This window comes from Saccopteryx leptura, chromosome 5, assembly GCF_036850995.1.
Source record: "Saccopteryx leptura isolate mSacLep1 chromosome 5, mSacLep1_pri_phased_curated, whole genome shotgun sequence".
In the NCBI taxonomy this organism is placed as follows: domain Eukaryota; kingdom Metazoa; phylum Chordata; class Mammalia; order Chiroptera; family Emballonuridae; genus Saccopteryx; species Saccopteryx leptura.
Genome location: NC_089507.1, coordinates 129,362,881 through 129,376,662, shown reverse-complemented (window position 1 = coordinate 129,376,662; position 13,782 = coordinate 129,362,881). Strand labels below are relative to the sequence as shown.

The 13,782-nt window shown below is 37.0% G+C and overlaps 1 protein-coding gene and 1 non-coding gene across 2 annotated transcripts in view; one reads left to right on the top strand and one right to left on the bottom strand.

The window, feature by feature from the left end:
• The window catches only part of MALRD1 (MAM and LDL receptor class A domain containing 1), an 837,423-nt gene that overhangs the window by 306,788 nt on the left and 516,853 nt on the right, over positions 1-13,782 (top strand). The window lies entirely within an intron of this gene.
• On the bottom strand, positions 8,004-8,079 carry TRNAV-UAC (transfer RNA valine (anticodon UAC)). The gene has a single exon. It is a non-coding gene; the product is annotated as a tRNA-Val (tRNA).

Genomic DNA, 13,782 nt, shown 5'->3' with positions numbered 1-13,782 from the left:
AGGACAAAGAATAGAGAAAATGTTTGAAGAAATCATAGCTGATAAGTTCCCTAAATTGATGAAGGAAAAAGTCACAAGAGTTCAAGAAGCACCGAAAGTCCCATTAAAGAGAAACCCAAAGAGGCCTACACCAACAAACATCATAAATTAAATACCAAATTTAAGAGACGAAGAAAGAATACTAAAAGCTGCAAGAGAAATGCAGTAAATTACCTACAGAGGAGCCCCCATAAGAATGACACCCAACTATCTAGGATAGACCACATGTTAGGACACAAAATGAGTCTCAATAAATTTAAGAAGATTGAAATCATATCAAGCATTTTCTCTGATCACAGTGGCATGAAACTAGAAATCAACTACAATAGAAAAACTGGAAAACATTCAAACAGTTTGAGGGTAAATAGCGTGTTATTAAATAAAGAATGGGTTAATGAGATCAAGGAAGAAATAAAAATTTTTTTGAAACAAATTAAAGTGAACATACAATAACAAAATCTATGGGACACAGCTAAAGCAGTCCTGAGAGGGAAGTTCATAGCATTAAGGTATACCTTAAAAACCAAGAAAAAACTCAGGTAAACAACTTAATCCTGCATTTTAAAGAATTAGAAAAAGAACAACAAATAAGGCCCAGAGGAAGTAGAAGGAAGGAAATAATAAAGATGAGAGTAGAAATAAATTACATAGAGGCTAAAAATACAATACAGGAGATCAATGAAACAAAGAGCTGGTTCTTTGAAAAGGTAAACAAAATACTAATATATGAACCATTAACCAGACTCACCAAGAAAAAAGAAAGGAGACTCAAATAAATAAAATTAAAATAAAAGTGGAGAAATAATATCTGACACCACAGAAATACAAAGAATTGTAACAAAATACTATGAAGATCAGTATGCCAAAAAACTGGACAACCTAGATAAAATGGATAAATTTCTTGAAACATATAATCTTTCAAAAATTAATCTGGAAGAATCAGAAAACCTAAACAGGCCAATAACAACAAGTGAAATTGAAAGGGTTATCAAAAAACTCCCAACAAACAAAAGTCCTGGACTGGATGGCTTCACAGGTGAATTTTACCAAGTATTAAAAAAAGAATTAACACCTATCCTTCTCAAGCTATTTCAAAATTCAAGAAGAGGGAAGACTTCTAAACTCCTTTTAAGAGGCAAGCATAATCCTCATTCCGAAGCAAGGTAAAGACACTACAAAGTAAGAAAACTATAGACCAATATTCCTGGTGAATCTAGATGCTAAAATTCTCAGCAAAATATTAGCAAACTGAATTCAGCAATTCATGAAAAAGATCATACATTATGATCATAGATTATGGGGAAGCAAGGCTAGTACAATATTTGTAAATCAATCAATGTGATTCATCACATAAACAAAAAGAAGGATAAAAATCACATGATAATATCAATAGATGCAAAAAAGGCATTTGATAAAAATCCAACACCCATTTATAGTAAAAACTATCAGCAAAGTGGAAATACAGGGAACATACCTCAACATGATAAAGGCTGTCTACAATAAATCCACAGCCAACATCATACTCAATGAGTAAAAATTACAAGCAGTCCCCGTAAGATCAGGAACAAGGCAGAGGAGCCCCCTTTCACCACTCTTATTCAACATAGTTCTGGAATTCTTAGCCACAGTAATCAGACAAGAAGAAGAAATAAAAGGCATCCAGATTGGAAATGAAGAAGTAAAACTGTCATTATTTGCTGGTGACATGATACTGTACATAGAAAACCTTAAATCCTCAGTCAAAAAACTACTATACCTAATAAATTCGAAAAGGTGGCAGGATATAAAATTAATACTCAGAGATAATTGGCATTTTTATACGCCAGCAATAAACTATCTGAAAAAAAATAAGGAAACAATCCCCTTTATTATTGCAACAAAACTAATAAAGTACCTATTAGTAAATTTAACCAACAAGGTAAAAGACTTGTACTCGGAAAATTATAAAACATTGATAAAAGAAATCAAGGAGGATACAAACAAGTGGAAGCATATACTGTGTTAATGGATAGGAAGAATAAACATCATTAAAATATCTATATTACCCAAAGTAATCTATACATTCAATGCAATTTCTATGAAAATATCGATAGCATACTTCAAAAATATAAAAGAAATATTCCAAAAATGTATATGGAACCCCCCAAAAAAACCAAACAAACCACCAATAGCCTCAGCAATCCAGAAAAAGGAGAATAAAGTGGGCGGTATCACACTTTCTGATATCAAGTTATACTACAAGGCCATTGAACTCACAATACTTTGGTGCTGGCATAAGAAAAGATCAATGGAACAGAACAGAGAACCCAGAAATAAACTCACACCTTTATGGCCAATTGGTATTTGACAAGGGAAGTAAGAGCATAAGTGGAATAAAGACGGTCTCTTTAACAAATGGTGTTGGAAATATTGGACAGATACATGCAAAAAAGTGAAACTAGACCATCAATTTACACCATACACAAAATTAAACTCAAAATGGATAAAAGGCTTAAATGTAAGTCATAAAACCATAAACATTTTGGAAGAAAACATAGGAGGTAAACTCTCCAACATCTCTTGTAGCAATATCTTTGCTGGTTTTTTTTCATGGGCAAGTGAAATACAGGACAGGATGAACAAATGCGACTTTATCCAGCTAAATAGCTTTTGCACAGCAAAAGACAACATAAAGGAAATGAAAAGACTACCCACACAATGGGAGAACATATTCACCAGTATGTCTGATAAGAGGTTAATAACAAAAGTTTATAAAGTATTTCTAAAACTCAACACCATAAAGGTAAAGAATCGAATTAAAAAATGGGAAAAAGAACTGAACAAACAGTTCTCCAAAAAGGACATACAGATGGCCAGTAGACATATGAAAAAATGTTCAACACCACTAATCATTAGAGAAATGCAAATTAAACCACAATGAGATATCACTTCACACCTGTCAGAATGGTGCTCATTAACAAAACAACACATAATAAGTGCTGGAGAGGGTGTGGAGAAAAGGGAACCCTCCTGCACTGCTAGTGGGGATGCAGACTGTTGCAGCCACTGTGGAGAAGTGTATGGGGTTTTCTCAAAAAATTAAAAATGGAACTACCTTTTGACCCAGCTATCCCACTTTTAGGAATATATCCTAAAAACCCCAAATCACTGATTCAAAAGAAAATATGCACCCCCATGTTTATTGTTTACAATAGCCAAGATCTGGAAACAGCCCAAGTGTCTATCAGTGGACGAGTGAATTAAAAAATGTGGTACAGGCCCTGGCCGGTTGGCTCAGTGGTGGAGCGTCGGCCTGGTGTGCGGGGGACCTGGGTTTGGTTCCCGGCCAGGGCACATAAGAGAAGCGCCCATTTGCTTCTCCACCCCCTCCCCTCCTTCCTCTCTGTCTCTCTCTCTTCCCCTCCCACAGCGGAGGCTCCATTGGAGCAAAGATGGCCCGGGCGCTGGGGATGGCTCCTTGGCCTCTGCCCCAGGTGCTAGAGTGGCTGTGGTCGCAACAGAGTGACGCCCCGGAGGGGCAGAGCATCGCCCCCTGGTGGGCAGAGCATCGCCCCTGTTGGGCATGCTGGGTGGATCCCGGTCGGGCGCATGCAGCAGTCTGTCTGACTTTCTCTCCCCGTTTCCAGCTTCAGAAAAATACAAAAAAAAAATGTGGTACATATACACAATGGAATACTATGTGGCCATGAAAAGAGGTAAATTTTACCTTTTGTGACAGCATGGATGGATCTGCAGATTATTATGCTAAGTGAAATAAGTCAGGTGGAGAAAGACAAATATCATATGATCTTGCTTATATGTGGAATCTAATGAACAAAATGAACTGAGGAACGGAATAGAGGCAGAGGTCGGATCAAAGGGACCATAGGAACAGCATTCAGAGAAAAGGGGGTTGGGGGATAGGATCAGAGAAGGTAAAGGGATTCTTAAAATTATATATACATAACACAGAGATATAGATAGCAGGACAGCAAATCCTAGATCCATGATGGTGAACCTTTTTATAAAAACTGCCCACTTTTGCAGTGCTGGTCAACCTGGTCCCTCCCGCCCACTTGTGGCGCCCTTTGGTTGCTCCACTACTGCCCACCATAAAAGCTGGACTGCCTACTAGTGGGCGGGAGGGACCAGGTTGACCAGCACTGCAAAAGTGGGCAGTTTTTATAAAAAGGTTTGCTGTCACAGTCCTAGATAGAAGGAGGAGGTTGTTTACAGAGGGGGACAAGGGTATGAAGAAGGGCATTGGTGTGGGGGGTGAGGGAGTTATATTTGGTGTACACTTGAATCCATGTAAACACAATAAATTAAAATTAATAGAAAATTTTTAAAAAATTAAGAGAATAAAATTTAGAATCTATTTTTAGTATAATTCCTGGATGGTTCTAGAACCTCATGTTTAGGCTCCTCCACAGCAAGAAGTGGGGAAGGTATGGCTGAAAGACAGCAAGTGGCTCTCTTACCCCGATTCCAATGTTGATTAGAGCAGATTTGTTTTTTCTCAATCTAGTGAATAATTTAAAATAGTGTATAAAATATTTCAGAACAAAGAAATTAAAAAAATGTTCTAAGGTAATTAAATTTAAAAATAATATGTAATTTGTGTGCTGTAAAGTAACTATTATAATTGAGAAATAGTTTGAGAGAAAGCTCTTTACTCTAAGTAATTCTAAGAAACATATCATTTCAAGGTATCCTCTTTAATGCTCCATTTGTTGTATAATACCCAACATCTTTTCTGAAACCTTTTGGCCTAAGTGTTCTTTACTTTCTAATTCTAATCAAAATGACCCCTGTGATTCTGTTAGACCAAAACAAACTTACCAATCTTATGGTTATTTGGAAAAGACAAATATTTTTAAATATTTTGGAATTTAGGGTTTGATTACAGATTGTTCAGAAACTATTTGAATATGAACCATCTCATTCAACATGCTGATTAGATGAAACACAATTTCTCAAGTATTTTATTTATAAAGTGGAAGTATTTTTTTCTTAGATTTTTATTTTTATTTATTTATTTTTTTTTTTGTATTTTTCTGAAGCTGGAAATGGGGAGAGACAGACAGACAGACTCCCGCATGCGCCCGACCGGGATCCACCTGGCACACCCACCAGGGGCGACACTCTGCCCACCAGGGGGCGATGCTTTGCCCCTCCTGGGCATCGCTCTGTTGCGACCAGAGCCACTCTAGCGCCTGGGGCAGATGCCAAGGAGCCATCCCGAGCGCCCAGGCCATCTTTGCTCCAATGGAGCCTCCGCTGCGGGAGGGGAAGAGAGAGACAGAGAGGAAGGAGGGGGGGATGGAGAAGCAAATAGGCGCCTCTCCTATGTGCCCTGGCCGGGAATCGAACCCGGGTCCCCCGCACACCAGGCCGACACTCTACCGCTGAGCCAACCAGCCAGGGCCAGATTTTTATTTTTATGTATAATAAAAAGATCATTATCTTCCAGGTAGAAGTGAAACATAGCTCTCACTGTGGCAAAAGCACCTACACTCCTATATATATTATGCATTAATACAAGCTTGACGTCATAAACTAAAAGGCACATAGATGAGGTAAATTGTCTTTTTGACATAACTGTGCATATCATAATGTAGCTAAATTCTGGATATAAATGTTGATGAAAATTTCAGTAAAACTTAAAATATTTTAATGTTTTCTCCTCTGCAATAGTAGCAATGTTCAAAGTGTTAGTCTCTTAGACATTAAATACCAGAATTATTGCTTTCTGAGAGCCTTCTCTGGTAAGAAGTTATGTTAATATTTTATAGGCTAATTTAAATACCTTATCAATCTTCCAACATAATTTCTAAAAGATTCAGTTTTATAAATCTTGAATAGTGGTTAAATACCAGCCTTTAGAAACACTTGCTGAAATAAAAAGTATAAATGGTCAAAATTTAAATTAACTGTTGTAATTTTCTCTTAACTATTTTAATACCTGTGGAAGTGGTATTTCTGGCAGTGTTACTGCAAGACTGAATGTAAAGCATAATTTATGTCAAAAACACAAGAAAACATTGTTTTTATGTTAGTGTCCTTGAGTTAAGCACTCATCTTTATATTTGCGTTCTTTATATATGCATATATACTAGTAATTAGTTTTAAGTAATTTGAATGCCTTTAGTTTTAATTTTCTTTCAATGTATTTTAGCTTGAGAAGTAACTTAAATAATTAACTACAGTGACTTGAAAACATGAAAGTTAAGAGAAATTAATGCAGGAAATAATGCTTGTAAACTATACCTAAAATAATGTACTTAGGTATAATATTTGCTATTTAAGGTAAAGTTTTAAGAATATATTTATGACTTGGTTTGTTGGTGCAATGGCAGAGTGAGAGATACCCTTGATCCCTCCCCTTGAAATTCAAACAATATAAACAGCTATAAGTCAGCAAAGGAACACCAGCTGGGCTTCAGAGAGGTGAGAAAACCAGTGTCTGGGTGTTCTTCTGCCAGGAGGAGCCGAGAGCTTGAGGGGAAACCTTGAGGAGTGCTAAACCAGAGCAGTGACTGAATGTGAGGACAGGGCAGAAGATGATACTCTGGTACACTGCTGGTGTTCCCATGGTCTGCCCATGGCCTGCACTTGGGACAAAGAAAAGGAAATATCATACAAAGAACCAAGCCGCCCTCCCCCAATTTCCCAGATCCCACCTCTCTCCCTACAGAAACTAATAGTGGCATTCCCTAGAACTAACTCTGCAGAACCATTGGTTTCTCTGAAGAATAGGGCACTCTCTGGCTGGTCCTTCATCTTTCAGGACACATGGAAGAACATGCAGAGGCCCAGGATTGCCATTGCCATAAAGAAGAACAAAAAAGATGAAAAAGTCCTAACAGCCCACCTGCCCCCATCATCTTGTCTATGCTATAGAGTCAGCTGGGGGATTTCACAGAGCTAAAACTTGTAATACAGCACCACCTACTGGAAAATAATAGAAAAACCTTTTGGAACAAACTACTAATAAAATGCCACTTAGACACAGAAGGAGTCCACTGAATACTGTGAATAACCAAGAAAGAGACATGGTTCAGAAAGAAAACAGAAAATCTTCAGAGAGCAACTTAAGTCACATGGAAACTTGGGAATTAAACGACAGAGAATTCAAAACTGAAGTTCTGAAAATACTCAAGGTGATGTGAGAAAACACTCTTAGGCAATTTGATGCACTCAGAAAACAAATTAATGAACAAGTATTTCACCAAAGGTTGAAATTTTAAAAAAGAACCAATCAGAAAGAATAATATAAGAATAATAGGTATACTAGAAGGAGAAAAAATGGAGAAGGGAATGAAGAGACTATTCTAACAAATATTTATAATTGATGAAAACTTCCCAAACCTATAAAAAAGAGTTAGAGGCTCAAGTCCAAGAAGCCAACACACCTAGTCACACCTAGTTACCTCCACCCAAACAGGCTTAGTCCAAGGCACATTGCATTAAAACTGTCAAAAATCAATGACAAATAAAGAATCCTCATGGCAGCTAAGGAAAAGAAGAAACTAAATATAAAGGAGAGCCCATCAGTTATCATCAGACCTCTCAACTGAAACTCTACATGCCAATAGAAAGTGAACTCAAACATTCAAAGTAAGGAATTACCAGCCAAGATTACTATTTCCATCAAAGTTACCTTTTTTTTTTTTTGGTATTTTTCTGAAGCTGGAAATGGGGAGAGACAATCAGACAGATTCCCGCATGCGCCCAACCGGGATCCACCCGGCACACCCACCAGGGGTGACGCTCTGCCCACCAGGGGGCGATGCTCTGCCCCTCCAGGGCGTCGCTCTACCACGACCAGAGCTACTCTAGCGCCTGGGGCAGAGGCCAAGGAGCCATCCCCAGCGCCCGGGCCATCTTTGCTCCCAATGGAGCCTTGGCTGCGGGAGGGGAAGAGAGACAGAGAGGAAGGAGGGGAGGTGGGGGTGGAGAAGCAAATGGGCACTTCTCCTATGTGCCCTGGCCGGGAATCAAACCTGGGTCCCCCGCACGTAAGGCCGACGCTCTACCGCTGAGCCAACCGGCCAGGGCTCAAAGTTAACTTTTAAGTACAAAGGAGAAATGCAAACTTTTCTAGATATACAAAAGCTGAGGGAATTTATCACCAGAAAACCTCCATTGCAGGAAATACTCGAGTGTGATTCTACCTGACAGAAATGCCAAAAAATATAAAACTACAAGTAAAAGCTCCAAGGAGCTTACAATATAAACAAGGATAATCTATGACAACAAAAACATAAAAGAGGAGGGAATAAAGTTCTGAATTAGAAAATGAAGAATAAGGGAAGGAGCATTCATAAAAGTAAGAAATGTTGTATATATTAAACTTTTTTTTAATCAATAACAAAACTGAAATACATAGCTTAAAAAAGAGGAAACAGAAGAAAGAAATATGAAATACCACTAAACAAAAACAGCTGACAGAAATATAAAGGAAAAAATAAAGGACACACAGAGGTACCAGAAAACAAAACATAAAATGGCTATAGGAAATCTTCAAGCATCAATAATTACCCTAGATATAAATAGACTAAACTTGCTAAGAAAGAGGCACAAAGTAGCAGATTGGATCAAAAAAACAAAACCCAACAATATACTTCCTTCAATAGATACAAGTTGCCTTCACTGGACACAAGCTGCAAAAACAAAAGTAGAATCAAAGTGAAATGTTGGAAACAATTCTTCAAGTAAATAATGCCTGAAGAAAAGCAGGTATAGCCATACTTATATCTGACAGTACTTATTTCAAGACAACAAAGGTAACAAGAGACAAAGATAGACATTTAATAATGATAAAGGGGACACTATATCAAGAAGACATAATTCTTTTAATATATATACACCAGATCAGGAAGCACCAAAATATATATAATCACTAGCAGAGCTAAAAGGAGAAACAGACAAAAAAAAAAAGTTATAGTTGGAGATCTCAATACTCTATTGACAGTTCTAGATAGATCCAAACAGAGAATCAACAAAGAACTATTGGCCTTAAAGGACACAATAAGCCAAATGGACATAACTGACATTTAGAGAACTTTTAATGCCAGAATATCAAATTATACATACATTCTTTTCCAGTGCACATAGAACATTTCAGGGATAGATTATATGATGGGTCACAAAATTAGCCATAACAAATTCAAGAAGACTGAAATTATACCAAGCATTTTCTCTGACAATATGCTCTGAAATTAGAATTCAACTTAAAAGGAAAGTAAAAAAAAAAAAAAAAAAAAAAAAAAAAAAATTTTTTTAAACCCACGGAAATGTTTAAATTAAACAACATACTTCAGAAAATGACTGGCTGAAAAAAGAAATAAAAGATCAGGTCAGCCCTGGCCGGTTGGCTCAGCGGTAGAGCGTCGGCCTAGCGTGCGGAGGACCCGGGTTCGATTCCCGGCCAGGGCACATAGGAGAAGCGCCCATTTGCTTCTCCACCCCTCCGCCGCGCTTTCCTCTCTGTCTCTCTCTTCCCCTCCCGCAGCCAAGGCTCCATTGGAGCAAAGATGGCCCGGGCGCTGGGCATGGCTCTGTGGCCTCTGCCTCAGGCGCTAGAGTGGCTCTGGTCGCAATATGGCGACGCCCAGGATGGGCAGAGCATCGCCCCCTGGGGGGCCGAGCACCGCCCCTGGTGGGTGTGCCGGGTGGATCCCGGTCGGGCGCATGCGGGAGTCTGTCTGACTGTCTCTCCCTGTTTCTAGCTTCAGAAAAATGAAAAAAAAAAAAAAAAAAAAAAAAAAGATCAGGTCAAAAGGTATATACAGATAAATAAAAATGACAATATGACATATCAAAACTTCTGGGATGCAGTGAAAGCAGCAGTCAGAGGTAGATAGAGTTTATATTATTACAGGCCTATCTCAAGAAATAAGAGAAATCAAAAGTAAGCCATCTAACATTACATCTTAAAGAACAACAAAAAGAACAAAGGCACTTAAAGGTTAGCAGAAGAAAGAAAATATTAATAATTAGAGCAGAACTAAATGAAATAAAAAAACTATAGAAAAAATTAATACAACAAAGAGTTGGTTCTTTGACAAGATCAATAAAATAGACAAACCCTTGATAAGCTCACTAAGGAAAAAAAGAAATATTTATCTAAACAAAATCTGAAATAAAAGAGGAGTTACTACAGACATCATAGATACACAAAGAATCATACTAGAATACTATGAAAGAGTATATGCCTCCAAATTCAACAATTTAGAAGACATAGATAAGTTCCTAGACCTCTACAATCTTTCTAAACTGTGTCATGAAGAAGTGGAAAACCTAAATAAACCAATAAAGTGAGAAACAAAACAACTATCAAAAACCTCCCCCAAAATAAAAGTCTAGGACCAGATGACTTCACTAGCAAATTCTACCAAACATTCAAGGATGTGATACCTATCTTTCTCTAAGTCTTTCAAAAAATTTAAGAGGTAATACTTTCTAACATATTTTATGAAGCCTACGTAACACTTATACTAAAACCTAGCAATGACAACACACAAAAATGACACTACAGACCATTCATCTCTAATGAATACAGATACTAAAATCTTAAACAAAATGCTAGCATATCAAATACAAGAACTCATTAAAAAAAGTAATATATCATGATCAAATGGGATTTATTCCAAGAACACAAGGATGGCTCAGCCTACTCAAATCAATCAATCTAATACACCACATTAACAAAACAAAGAACAAAAATCATATGACTCTATGAATAGATGCAAAAAGGCATCTATAAGATACAGCATTGTTATGATTAAAACAGTCAATAAAATGCATATAGAAGGAAAGTACCTCAACATAATAAAGGCCATATGTGATAAACCATCAGCCAATATCATATTCAATGATGAAATAGTGAAACCTTTTCCTCTAAAATCAGTACCAAGACAAGGATGCCCACTTTCTCTACTCTCTTATTCAACAGAGTTCTGGAAGGCCAAGCCAGAGAAACCAGGCAAGAGAAAGAAATAAAAGGCATCCATACTGGGAAAGAAGATGGCATGGTTTTGTATATAGAAAATCTTAAAGACTTCACCAAAAAACTATTAGAAACATTAATAAATACAGTAATATTGCAGGATACAAAATCAATATACAAGTTTACTGCTTTCCTATATGCCAACAACAAACCTCAGAAAATGAAATAAAAAAAACAATTTATTTTACAATTGCAACAACGATGAAATATCTAAGAATAAACTTAACCCTTTGAATAGTGAGTTTTATTCATGCTCACTAACCCCAGGGAGGGAGTTTTTTTTAAAAAATAAAATTAGTTTCAGTTACAGTTATATTAACTTAAAATAATGTTTGTTTGATAGCCAATTTATGGAAACAAGAAGAACATACATTTGCCTTTTTTTAATGTTGCCCTACACATTTTTAAAATAAACATTTTTGTTGCAATGATACTCTGGATGGCCAGGAGGCACGAGAACGTACATGAATGTCCGTACTACTCAAAGGCTTAACAAAGTATGTAAAAGCCCAATATTCTGAAAAGTACAAAGCATTCTTAAAAGAAATTGAAAAGGACACAACAGAATGGAAAACTGTTCTGTGTTTGTGGATTGGAAAACTTAACATAGTTAAAAGGGCATTTTACCCAAAGCAATATACAGATTTAATGCAATTTTCATTAAAACCTTGATGTCAGTTTTTAAAGAAATAGAACAAAAGTCACCATATTTGTATGGAACCACAAAGACCCTGAATATCCAAAACAACCCTGTGAAAAAAGAATGAAGCCCGAGGTGTGACAGTACCTGACTTCAAGTTACACTACAGAGCCACATAATCAAAACAGCCTTGTATTGGCAGGAAAAGAGACGTGCAGACCAATGGAACCGAGTCGAGAGCCCCAAAATAAAAACAACATCTATATGGGCAAATAACCTTTGACAAAGGAGCCAAAAACACAATAGAGAAAAGAAAGCCTCTTCAAAAATTGGTGCTGCGAAAACTGGAAAGTCACATGCAAAAGAATAAAACTTGCCTATAATTTATCTTCCTGTACAAAAATTAATTCAAAATGGATCAAAGGCATAATTATAAGATCTGAAACAATAAATTACATTGAAGAAAACATAGCTAATAAACTTATGGACCTTGAACACAGAGAATATTTTATGAATTTGACCCCAAAGGCAAGGGATAAGGCAAAAATAAAGGAATGAGACTATATCAAACTAAGAAGCTTCTGCACAGCAAAAGAAACTGACAACAAAAAAAACAAAAGGTAGCCAACTAAATGGGAGATGATATTTGCATGCCATAACTGCAATAAGGAGTTAATATCCAAAATATATAAAGAACTCACAAAGGTCAACAACAAAATATCCTATTAAAAAATGGGAGAGGACTTGAACAGACATTTCTTTTATGAACATACAAATAAATAGATATATGAAAAGATGGTCATCTTTATTAGCTATTAGTGAAATGAAAATCTAAAATACAATGAGATACCACCTTACACCTGTTAGATTGGCTGTTATCAACAAGACACATGTGCCCTCATGTTTACTGCAGCATTATTCATAGTGGCCAAGACTTAGAAGCAACTAAAATGTCCTCTGATAGAGGGCTGTATAAAGATGTGGTGCATATATACAACTAGCTGCTATTTTGACTTGTAAAATTGAAAAATATGAATATATACAGCTAGCTGCTACTTTCTTTGACCTGTGAAATTGAAAAAGATAAATACTCACTGTCTGGCAAGCATACAAAAAATAAACACCATTATATGTACTGTTTGCAAAATGGCATATTTTGGAAAAGAACTTAAAATTATAAATCAAATGTTTTAAAATATAATATTAATTAATATAAAAATTATGCTCTGTTAGGATTTTTTTACACCCAGAATATAATCTGTGATATGTACAAAGTTGCATGTTATTCAGTGCAGACTGAATAAATTTGGTATAATCAAAAAGCAACTTATAAATCAAATAGTGAGAAACTGAATTACTGAATTATGTTGCATCAATTTAATGGGTTTCTATTGGCCTGTTATGTATTGGTAAATAGGCCCTGGCTGGTTGGCTCAGTGGTAGAACATCAGATCTACATGTGGATGTCCCAGTTTCTATTCCTAGTCAGGAAACACAGGAGAAGCAACCATCTTCTCCACCCTTCCCGCTTCTTTTTCCTCTTCTTCCTTATCTCCTTCTCCTTCTCCTTCTCCTTCTCCTTCTCCTTCTCCTTCTCCTTCTCCTTCTCCTTCTCCTTCTCCTCCTCCTCCACCTACTCCTCCTTTTTCTTCTTTCTTCTTTTCTTATTCCTCTTCTTCTTTTTTCTCTCTCTCTCTCTCCCCACTATTCCTTCCTTGCAGCCATGGCTCAATTGGTTCGAGTGCATCAGCCCTGGGCACTGAGGATTGTTCTGTAGAGCAGTGGTCCTCAACCTTTTTTGGGCCACGGACTGGTTTAATGTCAGAAAATATTTTCACGGACTGGCCTTTAGGGTGGGATGGATAAATGTATCACATGACCGAGACAAGTGTCAAGATTGAGTCTTAGATGGATGTAACAGTGGGAATCTGGTCATTTTTTAAAAGTAAAACATCGTTCAGACTTAAATATAAATAAAACGAAAATAATGTAAGTTATTTATTCTTTCTCTGAAGACCAGTACCAAATGGCCCACGGACTGGAACCGGTCCGCGGCCCGGGAGTTGGGGACCACTGCTGTAGAGCCTCCCTCTCAGGTGCTAAAGATAGC